Genomic DNA, 15,820 nt, shown 5'->3' with positions numbered 1-15,820 from the left:
GCTTTGGAACGTAGGATTTTTCTTCTCAATCAATTCTTGTGGAAATGGCGCACTTTTTAAGCAATAAATCGACTTTTTGCCCTAAAAATGTGCATTAAATTGTTTATAAAAAAAAAAATTTACATTCAATCAAAAGACGGCTACGTACTTCCAAAGAGAATATTGTTGTGAAGTTACTGTAAGAATTTCAAATTGATCCATGCAATAGTCACTGAGAAATCCGTCCTCCCAATTTGGAAAAAGTGGTTTCGAGAAAAACGCGTTTAAAGTTTTATAAACACTTTAATGGCGCTCCGAGGCGCCGCGGCAAAATCGATAATTGAACCTTTTAACATTTGTTTTTCACTATAAATCAAATGACGTATTATTTTGATTACCCTAAAGTATCGTTTAAGCAAAAAGAAAATCGGTTTTTGATAATCCTAGAGTGGTTTTACCCCTTAATTATTTGGATGGACGAGATGTTGAATACTATTATTTTTATGTTCGAGTTATTGTTACTAAGGTATTCGAGTGTACGTGAACGGGGTTGACGTAAGGTTACTCGTTCACCCTACAGACGGGCCTAAACTTGGGGGTGGGTTTTCCAAAAAAACGTTTTCGTTTGCTAATACTGTCCACGCGAGGAAATGAGATAAAAACAGTGGTTGACTCGATGCTCCGGCCGTGGGACATACGCAGCACGCGACGCACAGTGGTCCGGATGGCCGAAAACCTGGCCAACATGCAATTTTTGAAGTTTCGACCACACTTTTTTCAATATTGTGCGTGTGTTGTATACAAATGAGTGCATTAAATGCCGTTTGAAATTTAAAAAAATAGCAATCGGTTACTGATATGCAGAGGTTCAAAGTTGACGACATTTCATGCTCCTTGATATCGTGAAAAGTGGCGCATGTTTATTGTGTCACAGAAAGTTTATCCTCAATAGATTCATATATAAATCATTTTACCATAAAAGTAGATGTTATAAACATAATCTTTCCACAAGAACAAAGTAAAATATCTTTGGATTCACTATTGTAATTCCCTTCTCGATATGGTATAAATTTTAGTTATCTTTCGATGAATCTGAAGGAAAACAAAGATGATAGTCACCGAGTGACACGCTCTGCCAAGTTTCTTGATATAAAGTAACATGTCAGGTATGATATCCAATTGAGAAAACTTGCACAAATTTGCGCCATTTTAAGTTATTTAAATTCAAAGTCCATGCTTATAAGGAAAGGAAGACTGCTTACGCGACATTAAAACAAACCTTATTATCCTTAATTTTAATTTAACAGTAATTTATTATTGTTATTTCTACCAATGTATTCTAACTATGTTGCCCTATAAACCTAGAAATCCTATTTCATAAAACATTCATAATTATTTAGTATTTTTAATATGCATGTCGACCATATTGGATCTGCCATTCTGAATTTTGCAATTCTGATACTAGATTCGTAATTTTCGGCCCAACTAATCCTAAAATACCAAGTTTCACGAAGGTCTGAAAACTCCTTCTAATTTTGGCCAGGTTTTTGGCCATCCGAACCACTGTGCGACGCAGCGACGTTTAAAAATTGCAAAACTTATTTTTTTGTCGTTTATTTTTGCGAAACATGTTTTCTTTATTTCACACTCAATTTGTTTGTTTCTTCTTTAAAGTTTAATAAGAAATTAGAAAAGTTAAAGTTTTTATCATTTATTTTTGCAAATTGTCTTTTTTTTCATTAAACACTTAGTTTTTGTAATTTCTTATTAAATTTTAAAGAAGAAACAAACATATTGAGTGTTCCACCCACGTTCTATTGGATTCAGGTCTGGCCTGACCACGTACGGGTGCAGAACCCCTGTTTGAAATTTTGAAATCGCAAAATTTGTGAATAAAGTTGTGGCATCGTTATACTCGCAATGAGAAAAATCAATTGAAACAATTGACAATGAGTTACGGGAAACGAAAGATAGTGACCTACTGGTTCACGAAGGAACACGCGGTTGAACAATGAACAGTCAGTCGAACGCGAACGACATTAAATAAATAGTATTCGACGCGGATGAAATCGCGAGGCACAGTTGGTTCTAAATAAGGCTGATGCTATTCAAACATTTGAATACTCGGATGTTTGAGTATCATAATTCGAATACTTTAGTGTTCGAATATCGTTAATCGAATATTTAAATATTTGAATACCATTACTCGAATATCCGAATGTTTCAATACCACAATTATAATATTAAATTAATTACGAATAACGAATTAAACAAAATTAATCAATTCATTAGAATTAATTAGGAGTCCCTCTATACTTCGATCAACCGATTATGAGTATTTTCAAAAATATATTTCACCACGGGTATTGTGTTACAAATCATTAAATTATCGAATCCAATAACTTGACACAATAATGTCGACCAAAGAAAAACAATACTTCCTACAGCAATACCGAAAGATTAAAATTAATAATATGAACAGGTAACCACGTACTTAATTACAAGAGTAGCTCTACATATACATTAAAATTTTCACACAAGAAATAAATGTACACGTACTTGGTTATAAATATTGACGTTAGCTTCACGCTGCATTAGTTTATCCTACTGTTATGCACGAATGCAGTAAGTGAAATTGATAACACCAGAATAGAGTACCTAAAAAAAAACATGGATTAATCAAGTTGAAAATGTATTCTCGAGGATGTCTGCGAATCTAGAATTAATTTGCCTTTAAAATTGAGGCTGCCGCTAGTAATCGAATAGCAATTATTTCTAAAAATAGCTAAGCTTGGTAAATAATACCGATGAGTAGAGTATCCGTCGGCATATATGTCATTCTATGCTTATAGTCCAACCATAAGAGGGTTTGCCACAGTAAAGTGTCTTAGAAGTATCATAATTTTATACTTCCGCGTCGAAAATAGATGTCTCGTTTGAAAGGTCGCTGAATTTAATTTCTTTCTTTTTCATTCAAACTTTAACCATTACCAAGAGTATCACTATTCAAATATTCGAATATTATTACTTTAATATCGAAGTTTTCAAATACCTTAACATATGACTATCCCCGAATTACGAATAAACTTCGATTACTCAACTATCTGAATTATTACGCGAATACAATTATTATTATACGAATATTGAAGTACTCGAGTACCACTATTCAAATATTCAAATATTATTACCATAATATCGAAGTATTCAAATACCTTAAGGGGGTATCCTGAATTAAGAGGTGTAAAAGAAGCGGTTTTTCGTGAATTTTTTTAGGATGGAAAAAAATAATTAATTCTATCGAACTGTTTATCCTATTTTCATACATATTTGAGTAGTCTGTACAAATTTTTTCTACAAGAAATATTCAAATTGAGTCGACTGTGACGCACATTTGTAGAGCACCTCACAATTAAAACCTCCTAATATCGGCGGGAAAGATGCGGGTCGTAATTTTGGTTTGACACAAAAAAAAAGAAGAAATTTTCATTTTCATACATTTTTCTTCTATGTGACCTAAGAAAGACCGCAAAAATGGTGAAATGTGAAATTACTGCAAGTTTGAAAAAAAGAACGAGTTCATTGGGTGAAAAACATCACTTTAACTTGATAAAAACATACTGTTGTTCAAACTTTTTTTGTATGAATTTTTTTAGTCAACTATCTGAATTATTACGCGAATACAATTATTAGTATACGAGTATTGAAGTATTCGAGTACCACTATTCAAATATTCGAATATGATTACTCCAATATTCAAGTATTCGAATACGTTGATGTATGAGCATTTAAGTATCATAAATAAACTTCGATTACTCAACTATTCGAATGTTATTAAGCAAATACAAAAGTCATGTATTCACTCCACGATTAATCCTTTGCACTTAAATATTTCCTTTAAGGGGATGTGATAAATTTAGCAAAGTTTGTTAGAGATTACACAAAATGAACTTATGCTACTATAAATTTTCCACAAATTTACGTTTCTTTGAAGCTCTCCACTCAAGTGGCACGAGAAACTTAATCAAAATATGGTGTATGTACTGAGATATACGAACAAAATTTGAGTAAGTGTTACAGAGAAAGAGAATGTGTGACGCATATTCGCAGTGGTGATAAGAATGGAAGATATCTATATGATAACGCTTCTTATGAAATGGTGCAATGTGAGAAAATAAAGAAGCAGGCCTAACAGAAAGGAACTTGAAGTAGAGGAGTACTAGTATTTAGGTACTTTAATACTCAAATATTTGAATGATGACATTGGACAAGATATGGATAGTGGAATAATTGAATTTGGATTTTTGAATACTCAATAGTTTTATATTTTATCAGATTTAGATAGTGGAGTAATGATATTCGAATACTCGAGTACTTGCTTGATGATATTCGACGAAATTTATGTGTAATTATGGTATCCGAATGTTCGAATACTAAAATACTTGATTGATGATATATGACGAGATTTAAGTAGTAAAATTGAGTAGTAGTAGTAGTGGTATTCGAATACTTGAATATTTGAATAACAATGTTCGATGAGATTTAACTAGTGGAATAATGGTATTCGAATATTCGAATACTCGAATACTTGATTGAGGATATTCAACAAGCTTTAAATGTCGTAGAAATATTTTAATAATGTTTTACAAAAATGTTTAGTAGAAATAGTAGAAATATTTTAATAACGTTTTAGTAGAAATATTTAGTAGAAATAATAGAAATATTTTAATGAAATTTAGCTACTGGAATAATGGTATTCAAATATTACTAGAACTCGAATATACAAATAATGGCGTTTTAGGCCAACAGACTAAAAGAAGCAAACTTTAAATGCAAATCAGTGACTATTTTAAACGTTGTTACACCATTAGAAAAAAGTAAGATATACACTTTCGATTTCTTATCATATTTTCGTTTAGTGCCTTATCCTTTTGTGTCGATACAATAATATATTCCAATACGATTTAATAATTATAATTTAATACGATTTTTGCATGCTTTGCAATGGAAGGGCTTCGAGTGGAAAGGGTTAAAATAAGATCGCCATGTAATTTAGCACTCTATGCTAAAGATACGTGACGTTTTATCTGTTTCATTCGTCACTTGCACGTGTATACGATAGCGTGCCGTTCATTCGTCCCGCACGTGATGCCATCTAGTCACCAGTTGGTTAATTTCTATATCAGTTTCCTTGGAGCAAAATCTCCGCTACGAAGAATACTCGCGTGTTATCGCTCCTTTCGTACGAAAATGAACGTAAAAAAGGCGACCATGACTTGACAATTATTCCTGCGATACTTTTATCGGCGCAGAAAATCACAGAAACGGAACGCTTAAACACGAAACTGGTAAGAGTATGTTTCTTCGGAATAAAGTGTGTAGTCAGTTCGTTGAATCGTTTGTAGTGGTCTCTAAATTTAAACATTTCTACCTTTTCTTATTTTTTTACTTTCCATTTGTTAATCTTAAATGAACAGAGTTAAATGTGAAGGATGAATTTAAAGAAGTATATATTCCACTAGCTCGTCTAGTTTTATCTAATTTTAGTTACTTTTCTCTTTAAGGGGGTATTCAGAATTAGGAGGTCTAAAAGAAGCGGTTTTTCGTGAATTTCTTTAGGATGGAAACAAATAATTAATTCTATCGAACTTTTTATCCTATTTTCATACATATTTGAGTAGTCTGTACAAATTTTTTCAACAAGAAATATTCGAATTGAGTCGACTGTGTCGCACATTTGTAGAGCACCTTGCAATTAAAACCTCTTATCGGCGGGAAAGATGCAGGTCGTAATTTTGGTTTGACACAAAAAAGAAAAAGAAACTTTCATTTTCATACATTTATCTACTATATGAACTAAGAAAATTCATACAAAAAAAAGTTTGAACAACTTTTTTATGAAGTTAAAGTGATTTTTTTCACCCAAAGAACTCGTTCTTTTTTTTCAAACTTGCAGTAATTTCACATTTCACCATTTTTGCGGGTTTTTATTAGTCCACATAGAAGAAAAATGTATGAAAATGAAAATTTCTTTTGGTTTTTTTGTGTCAAACCAAAATTACGACCCGCATCTTTCCCACCGATAAGAGGTTTTAATTGCAAGGTGCTCTACAAATGTGCGACACAGTCGACTCAATTTGAATATTTCTTGTTGAACAAATTTGTACAGACTACTCAAATATGTATGAAAATAGGATAAACAGTTCGATAGAATTAATTATTTTTTTCCATCCTAAAGAAATTGACGAGAAACCGCTTTTTTTAGACCTCCTAATTCAGGATACCACCTTAATTGCATTATTTATACAAATATTTGAATATTCGAGTTACAGCAATGTTTGAATACCATTATTCTACTAGTTAAATCTCATCAACCATCATCATTGAATTAATCGAGTATCCAAATATTCAAATACCATTATTACTAAACAATTTAACCAAGCCATCGTTTTTCAATACTTTACAAACGCACGTATTATTCTGTCGGAAGTGAATGTATTCTCAGATGATGGACCGTGTATGTTCCCCTATCTTTTCGACCACACCGACTCCCTATCACGATACAAAAAGGGGAATCCGTTTTCTTTTGTCACGTGTTTCGTTCGGAGCTTTTATTACCAACGCAACGGACCGTCACGAAGGCTTGACGTAGACGTAATGATTGTTATGAGCTTTCCGCGAATGAAACGCGAGTGCGCCGCTTATGGGGGATATCGTCTTGGACTTCGCCTGGTGCCATTAACGGAGTCGATAACGGAGCTTTCTCGATAGCCGATCGGAGGTTAATCGTATTATGGGACTTAGCGCGATACAGAAGCCGGCCGCGGGCGGTTTCGTTTCTGGAAATAGTGCGAAGTTAGTTTGGACTTTAACACAACTTATCGCGTTTACGCGCGTGCACTTGTCTGTAGCGTCACTAATTCTACTGTTGAATAAAATTCTACTGTTGACTATTACTCATGAAATAACTTGCGTATTCACACCGTTGCTGGACTGTATTCTTAATTGACTTCGAAGAAGGAGGTTACTCAATTGGATATGTATATTTTGTTTTTTATTTTTATTTATGTCTGTTCCCCGATTACGCCGGGATGGCTTGACCAATCGGAATGAAACCTCTTGCATCTCGTAAAGCATGTTTCCTAGTTGGTCCCGTTATCAAGAGATTTTGTGACTTGTCATTTTTTACCCGATTTTTTTGCAAAAAACCGAAAAATTTTTCTCGTATGTTCGGCGTAAGAAATACCGATTGAAACATCTGAGTTATGTAAAACAAAAGACAGCCACCTACTGATTCACGGAGGAACAGGCTGAATAATCAGTCGAACGCGAACGATATAAATAGTATTCGACGCGGATGAAACCTCGGGGTGTAGCTATCTCTGAAACGACTGAACCGATTTTGACGAAACTTTTATCGTTAATGACTGATGATATCATGATGTTCCTATTTGAAAAAATGTATGGACACTTTTATTGTTAAATATCATTGTTGCTAAAAAATTCCTATTCTCTGGTGTAGCTCGGCAAGGAATTTACCGATCGCGATGAATCCTTTCACATTTAGTTGCATATGTATTCCTGATGATCTCATTTGCAACGATATACATTTTGTTCATAACTATGTATACTGTCTATGTGGAAATAATGTCTGAGGTTGTCTGATGTATTTATTTTGTCCACCCGAGGGTGTGGGGGCCAACATTGCATACAGTTAATGTATATATGTATATATTAACTACACGGAAATACTGTCTGCGTAGGTTTAGGATAGTATTCAATTGGGCCAGCGATATTGAATAGTGTTAATTTTTGGTTTATCCGACAGAAAGTTAAATCAAGTTTCGTCATTTTAAATGTAGATAATTCTGAATTTTGCGCCGCCTTCGAAAAGGTTGTATTGTATTTAATATGCTGTATTTAATAATTTAATCAAATTCATCACGAGCTGCTGAGTAATAATGTAGTTCAAATAGAAATTATTTCATACTTTTTAGTGCAGTTTTAATGTTTCTCGAAGTGGGTTATATTTGTTTTCCAAAAATTGACTGAACTCTACAAAACTATTACATATTCCTATCAAAATTCAAACAAACTTTACCATACTTGGTTGATGTATTGTTCCTTTACCATACTTGCTTACATGTTACAAATAGAAAACAGGAAGACAGGAAGATGAAATACAATAAGCCTGTAAGGGTGTCACAGAGAGTATGAATTGAATGAGAGTATGAGCAGAACAATAATTTCTGCTTTGGCAAATCAAATAAAATTCCTGAGTTTGTAAAGTCTGGTTTATTAAATAGCTATAAAACACCTCCTTGCCTCTCTCATACTTTCCACTTCACTCACGTAATCCTGTTTTTAACAGCCTTCGAAAAAGAGGAGGTTACTCAATTCGACATGTATATATTTTTTTTTATCATACAATAAGTCAGACTTTACAAATTCATGAATTATATTTTATTTGCCAAAGCAGAAATTATTTTTCCATTAATATTCAATTCATACTCTCTTATGATCGATAATTTAATCAATACTCAAGTAGCAAGTGACTCAACCTTACAGACTTATTGTATTTCATGTTGCTGTTTTCCCATGCAATAATCCAGATATTACGAACAATAATCTACACACAAAGACCTACCAACACAGAAGTAATTTTCTCAATAACTGCAGATGTTTGTATATTCCAAATAACGTGATATGGTAGTACCTTGGTCCACCCTTTCAGAAGCTGTCACAAAGGCTTGTCCTCGGTTCTCACGATGGCAAAACGCGTCTATATTTGGCTCCGTACGACACAATTATGTATATCTAGTCGAAAGACCATTGTGATATAAATATCCCGGAGTTTTCATTGTTAATCCGACTCGGGGCTGATTAATAGCAGCGGGATCTTCGTATCGGCGGAGGGTGGGTCGTTATGGTGTTCGGTGCGTAACAGGAATAATACATGTGATTGCGTTAGGGTTGCTGAAAACAGCACGTTATTCGCAGCACATCATCCGTAATCAGCGCGGGTCACATGTTTGTTCTCATAAGCCCACCTTCCGCAGTGAACGTGATCATTCGTCAACCAGGGACTTTGGGATAGACGATTGATCTGGAATTAGATGACCTTCGCGAAAAGGGATGCTAGGAAAAGGAGGTAAAATTTGTCCAAGGGAAGATATTCAAGAGTATCCAAGGGATCCAAGGGTAGGAGTAAAAAAGAACGCGGAAGCCCTTAAATAAAGAGAAGAATGAAAGAGGAGGGAAAATGTTAACAAAAAATAGAGATACGAATTATAATTACAATTACCTTAAAATTGAAAGTAAGTTTAAGGCTAAAGAGGGGTACTCGATGACGATAGCGACGAATTGTGATGATAGACACCATTTTGTTAAGTTAGAAATAAAATAAAACGTGGAAGCCTTCAAGTAAAGGAAAAAATGAAGGACGTGGGAAAATATAGGGATAAATCGAGCATCTTTTTAAAAATTGTTCAACTCCTCTATTTTGAGCCACCACCATGTACAAAATTAAATTGCAAGCAAGCGAGTATGCATGAAAATTGTTACACATTTTTGCACATCTTTATATAATTTGATTTTGTAAATATAATACATATATTTATAAGTTTTCTGGCGTTGGCTCATAAGAGAGGAGATGAAACATTTTTAAAAACATGCTCGTATATTGTTTTGTAATTAAAAAGTAAACAGTATATATTATATCAAATATTAATAGACGAGTATGGCGCTTTATGTTCGGGCCATGAATCCGAATGTAATAATAATCATTTGTCAAGACCTTAGAAATTTTTATATTTTAATTCAAATACTATGTAGCACAAGTATGTTAATTCAAAATGGCGGCCTTGTTTTCCCCTTCTTGAATGAAATTTTAATTTCATGGGCTTATGTTATCACTCCATGCGTCGCATCGTGGTTAGTTTATATTTCCCATCAAGGCCTCATGCGTCTTCTATGCCGCGTAGAACTCATTCTAGGAAGCGTTTCCGGTATAAGAAGCGAAAAACACGTTTCGCAACGCGACTTCTTAAAATCGTCGTCATGCGTGACGCCTTACTCCGCATTTTCAAGCTGTCTATTCGAGGAAATAATAATAGCAATCTAAAAATAATCTAAAAATAAATAATAAAATATAGAAGTACATAAGGTCCCTTATGTATTAAATTTTTGAGATCTAAACAATGTTAAGTAGACCTTGGGAAAATAAATTATTTGATTGTGTCGAGGAAACATTTGAAAATTATGTATAAAATAAAAAGAATTGTAATTTATTTATGTATTAACGGGAGAACTGGCTAGTACACAGGTGTAATACATATTGTAAATACAAAGCTTAAGATAAGAATTGTTTTTATAATCATTATTATTTAAACTTAAAACTAAAATTGAGAAGGTATAGAGAAAAAGAAACAAAAAATCATGTGGACCTTTAAATTATATAGATATCCTTTCAGCACACAAAAAAATTGGAGTGTTGCAGTAATAAGACACGAAAATTAATTAATCCACTTACAAGAGAACATATCGAACCGACACACGCCGATTTCAATAAAACTTATCTGGTAAGGTAGTTCTCAAGAAAATATTTCATACGTATTTTTTCGTATCTGTTATCGTTCACGTTAAAGGTGTGATAACAGCCCTCAAAAGTAAAGGTGCAATATATATTTTTGAAAATATCTCCGAAATTAAAGGAGATAATTGGAAGGTTTCTTTTCTTAATTGTGGGTCTTTGAATAGGCAATTTTTCTGCATAAAAACATTTCAATAAACATTATTTGTTTGAATAACATATTGAGGATTTATTGTTTTTGTTTATTATTTTGTACTAAATGTTAATCTATTTTTTTTGCAACTTCGTGTATAGAAACTATGGACAAAAATGGACAATACGGGTTTTTAAAATTTTTTGTTTTTCTTTTTGCAATTTAGCGATGATTATTAGATGTACAATTTAAAACCACCTTCTGCGTTGTGAGGATGTGTTTGCATTAAAATGTTCTTGGTGCAAAGAACATTTATGTATTAAACATTTTTTCATAGAGTTTCATTATTGTGAAAATTATGTACATTACTCTTTATTAGGATTTCAATCATTTCCAGTAACTTTATTCTCAGTCAGAAAGGAAACATTTACAGCGTTAATTTTATAATACACTCAGCTCTTTTCAGAGCTATCAGAAGGTTAAAACGAGGAAAACTTTAGTTTCAATTGCTTAAAAATCCAAAACGTTCCAAATATTGAATTTCGACTAAAGGTCTTACGACAGTAAAGAAGTATACATATATAAGAAGAATATATAAAGAAGTACATATGTATATAATGTTCATCAGAATGTCGTAAAACATTGTAAAAGTAATGATACTTTTAACAAACCAAGCTCGATTGCCTCTCTTCGCAGGAGGTGGTTTTAAATTGTATATATTTATAATAATCATCGCTAAATTACAAAAAAAAAAAAAAATTGTAAAAACACGTATTCTCCATTTTTGTCCGTAGTTTTTATACACAAAGTTTGCAAAAAAAAATAGATTAACATTTAGTACAAAATAATAAACAAAAACAATAAATTCTCAATAAGTTATTTAAACAAATAATGTTTATTGAAATGTTCTTATGCAGAAAAATTGCCTATTCAAAGACCCACAATTAAGAAAAGAAACCTTCCAATTATCTCCTTTAATTTCGGAGATATTTCCAAAAATATATTTTGCACCTTTACTTTTGAGGGCTGTTCTCACACGTTTAATGTAAACGATGGCAGATACGAAAAAATACGTATGAAATATTTTCTTGAGAACTATCTTACCAGATAAGTTTCATTGAAATTGGCGTGTGTCAGTTCGATCTATTCCTTTGTTAGTTAGCAGACAAATATTTGGGTATTCGAGTATTTGAATACCATAATTCTACCAATTGAATCATCGAAAATCAGCATTTAAATACTCGAGTATTCAATAATAAACATCAATCATTTGAGTAGTGTAGTATTATTATTTGAATATTCATGTATTTGGCTATTAGTAATCGAGCATTCGAATATTATTATTTGCAGGTGGAACTATAGTCAACTAATATGTAGAGAAAAAAAAAGGAGAATTGGAGAGTTGCTTTAACGAGACAAACATTATCACACCAATAATCAAGTATTCAAATACCTCAATAAACCCCAACATCATGAATAAATTTCGATTACTCAACTATTCGAATATTATCCTTCAAATACAAAAGTACTCACACATTCATACTCATCGAATTACACCATTCATCTCCACGAATATTCAGATATTCCATCAACACCCTAACCACCACAATTTTTGGTAGAATTAAATGGTACATATGAGAAGAAACTGAAAGAGAAAAAAGTGATACTGTTTTTTATGTTCAATGTAACCAGGTAGATAAATCTTTCGTTCTTATACTCCTTTCTGAGAAATAAAGGTGACCTTTATTTTTTTTAAATGGAATGGTATATTTTTTTATACAAAAATATGGTAGAGTATCGAATTCTAAATAAAAAAGTATTGACCTTTATTAGCCCTAAACCTCATAGGTAACGAGTAATTTCACTTTATTACTTGAAAATTTTCTTAATGTAATCTCAAGATGGACTTTTTTATTTAGAATTCGATACTCTACTATATTTTTGTACAAAAAATATACCATTCCATTTAAAAAACTGAAGGTTACCTTCATTTCGCAGAAAATAGTACAAATACCAAAGATCTAATATACCTGGTTATATTGCACACAAAAAGCAGTATAAATTTTTGCTCTCTCATTTTTTTGTCATATGTACCATTTACGAGAAAAACGCTGGCTAGTAATAGCCTGAACACCCTATATACAGTAAGTACACATTGACCTCGGTAATTTTAGTGCTATGTATAATTTCATCAAGGAATCTCATAAACAAGTCAAGTCTCTATTCATTTATGCTTCCCGTCGACTCGATCATACATATATCCTCAGAGGTAAATTTCAACGTTTCTCCTTAAGGGGTTAGTCGCAGTCAGGAAAATGGAAACGGACAGTTTCTTGTGTGTCTTTTTTTTTAAGGTATTAAATAATAATTTTTCTGAATGAAATGTAAATATATTACAAAGTATGTCTTAAAGAACTATAAAAAAGTTTTTGTTTTAAGAAAAGGTTCATTCATTTCGTCATAACAGGCGATGGCGTGGGTGGCCACTTGGTTTGCGGTGAGCAAGATTTCTTCAAACTGATGCACCTGAAAACAAAACTAAAGGTAGATTTAGAAAATATATTAGACTAACGGGTCCCTGATCGAAGGATTTTTTATTTTCTTGTATACTTTTTTTTTATCCTGCGTTGAATCGCTTAATTTTAGTGAAAAAATTGAAAATCAACTTCAAATCTGCCTTTGTTTTTGTTTTCAGGTAAACCAGTGTGTAGAGAAATCTTGCTCACCGCAAACCTATGCTTTTAAATCATCGTTTACGTCATCGGCTGTTATGACGATATAAATTAAACGTTTCTTAAAACAAAAAATGTTTTTTAGTTCTTTAAAACATGCTTTATAATATACTTAATTTTTACTTACGCCAATTATTATTTAATAACTAAAAAAAAATCACAAAGAAATGTCGTTTTTCCTCTTCCTGACTGCGACTAACCCCTTAACGACACAAAAACGTCGTCAATTATTGTTTTCAACAACCTGTAGTCGCAAATAGCGGCACGTTCGCGGGGTGGACAGCTCCGGTTTGTTGTTGCCAGTCGCGCCGAAGCTGCTGGATCCGGTGATGCCCGGTTATCGGTATGAAAAATACTGGAGGGGCCACCGCGGTCAACCGTTTGCCGATAAACTCTGGTCATAACACAAGCTACGATGTCAGCCGCAGAGATCTCCTCGGTCGGGTTATATCCGGTATAACGATAACTCGACCCCGTTAAAGCGGTTCCCCAGCGATTTTTCGCGATTCGGCTCCTTTCCCGGATTAATCGTCAGATCCGTCTCAAGTAGAAACATCGATATCTAGGGTCAACGAGCAGTGTCGATTACAGTCCGTCCCGGAGCCACCCAGCGTACAGAGAATGCTCGTTTCTCGCCTAATTACACAACACTACAAAAAAATTGTTCGTCTTTGTCCTAGAATTTATTTAATGATTTTTCTATTCATTATGCCACAAAATAAAAGAAAAATACCTACATTCTATATAAAGTTTGCTTTCGTGGTAGTTATGATAATAATACATTTTTTTGAGTTATCGTAAAAATATTAAATAGTTCTGGTATATTTAAAAATACCGCGAAAAAATAAAGGGGTCGTAACTTTTACACAGCGTCTACAGATGCCACTTAAGTGATAATCAACAATTAACTATTTTTTAAAAGACTCAAAAAAGTTAAAATGTCGTCTAGAAAGTGTAAATATGATGCTGATGCATTTTGTTATATATGTGGTATATTTATTAAAGTACAAAATATAATATTTTATTTAAACGCATGTGAAAAGCTTCGTGAAGCAATTCGTAAAAAAGCTAGATGAAAGATTTGAAGTTTTTACATTTTTAAAAAACTTTTTTCCAAAGTTGTCAGAAGCAAAGGTTAACGCTACAATTTTTGTTGATCCACAAATTAAAAAACTTTTTGCCAGTGAAGAATTTCAAAAATTACTTACTAGTGCTCCACAAGAAGATTGGAATAGTTTTAAAGGAGTAGTTTCTAGATTTTTAGGGAATAACAAAGTTGAAAATTACCGAGAGCTAGTTAAAAATAATAGAAAACTTTAAAACTATGGGTTGGAGAATGTCTCTAAAAGTACATATGCTGCATGCTCATTTAGATAAATGTGAAAACAACATGGCCGCGACTCAGAAGAAAAAGGAGAACGTTTTCATCAAAATATTAGGGATTTCGAACAACGTTATCAGGGCTAATACAACGAAAATATGATGGGAGATTACATTTGTGGTTTAGCGAGAGAAAGTATTATAAACATGAAAGAAAAAGTAATAGGGTTTACTTTTAAACATTTTCCATTATTTTATAAATTGATACGATAGTAAAAGTCGATAAAAATTATATATAAATATACTTGTTTCGCTTTTTATATCAATAAATACAAAAGCAAACTTTTTCAGGCCACATATTTTTTTTTTTTTTGTCTATCTATCGATAAATCTATCGAAATTTCATACCCTCTTATCAAAGTCAAAATTTGTGTTGACCTGTGTTATTGGAATTAAAGGTAACACCGATCGAGGAAGAGTTTGCTATGGAATTGGGAAAGGGGTATCGAGAAATGGATTTTTGTTTTGGAAAGAGTAGCATTGTTAAGGGAGGGAATATTTCTTGTGATTAAAGTGGTTAATTGAATATTATTAATTAAATAATTAAATTTCACATGCTTTAATTTCTAAGTAACATGGCTTGGACTCAAATCAACGCCTCTTAGGCAGGATTCACTATATTACAAAACGTTTTGAATAATTTCGTCAATTTTATATAGTTTAAGTAGCTAATTAAATAGCAATTCAATTTCACAGACCTTACCTTCAAAATGACATGGTATGGATTCAAATCAACGCTTTTTAGATAGGATTTATCGTATTACGGGAGATTTGGATAGTTTTTTCTATTTTTTATAATTAAAGTAGTTAATTAAATGGCTATTCTCACATACCTCACCTTATAAGTGATCTAGTCTGAATTAAAAATGACGCCTCTTAGACGGGATTCAATTTTATAGTACTCGAATTCTAACATTCAAATTTTAACCATAGCATTATAATTCCCATGGGAATTTTTAATAGTGCACTTCGAATAGTATTTGAGTATTCGAATTTTTATTTTATTCC

General features: G+C 32.5%; 1 protein-coding gene across 7 annotated transcripts in view; it reads left to right on the top strand.

Annotated features, from left to right (window-relative positions):
• Positions 1–15,820, top strand: part of LOC128872863 (transcription factor cwo) — a 122,860-nt gene that overhangs the window by 96,143 nt on the left and 10,897 nt on the right. The window lies entirely within an intron of this gene.

This window comes from Hylaeus volcanicus, chromosome 2, assembly GCF_026283585.1.
Source record: "Hylaeus volcanicus isolate JK05 chromosome 2, UHH_iyHylVolc1.0_haploid, whole genome shotgun sequence".
Classification (NCBI taxonomy): domain Eukaryota; kingdom Metazoa; phylum Arthropoda; class Insecta; order Hymenoptera; family Colletidae; genus Hylaeus; species Hylaeus volcanicus.
Note: the sequence above shows the minus strand (reverse complement) of the source record. Positions and strands in the feature narration are given on the sequence as shown.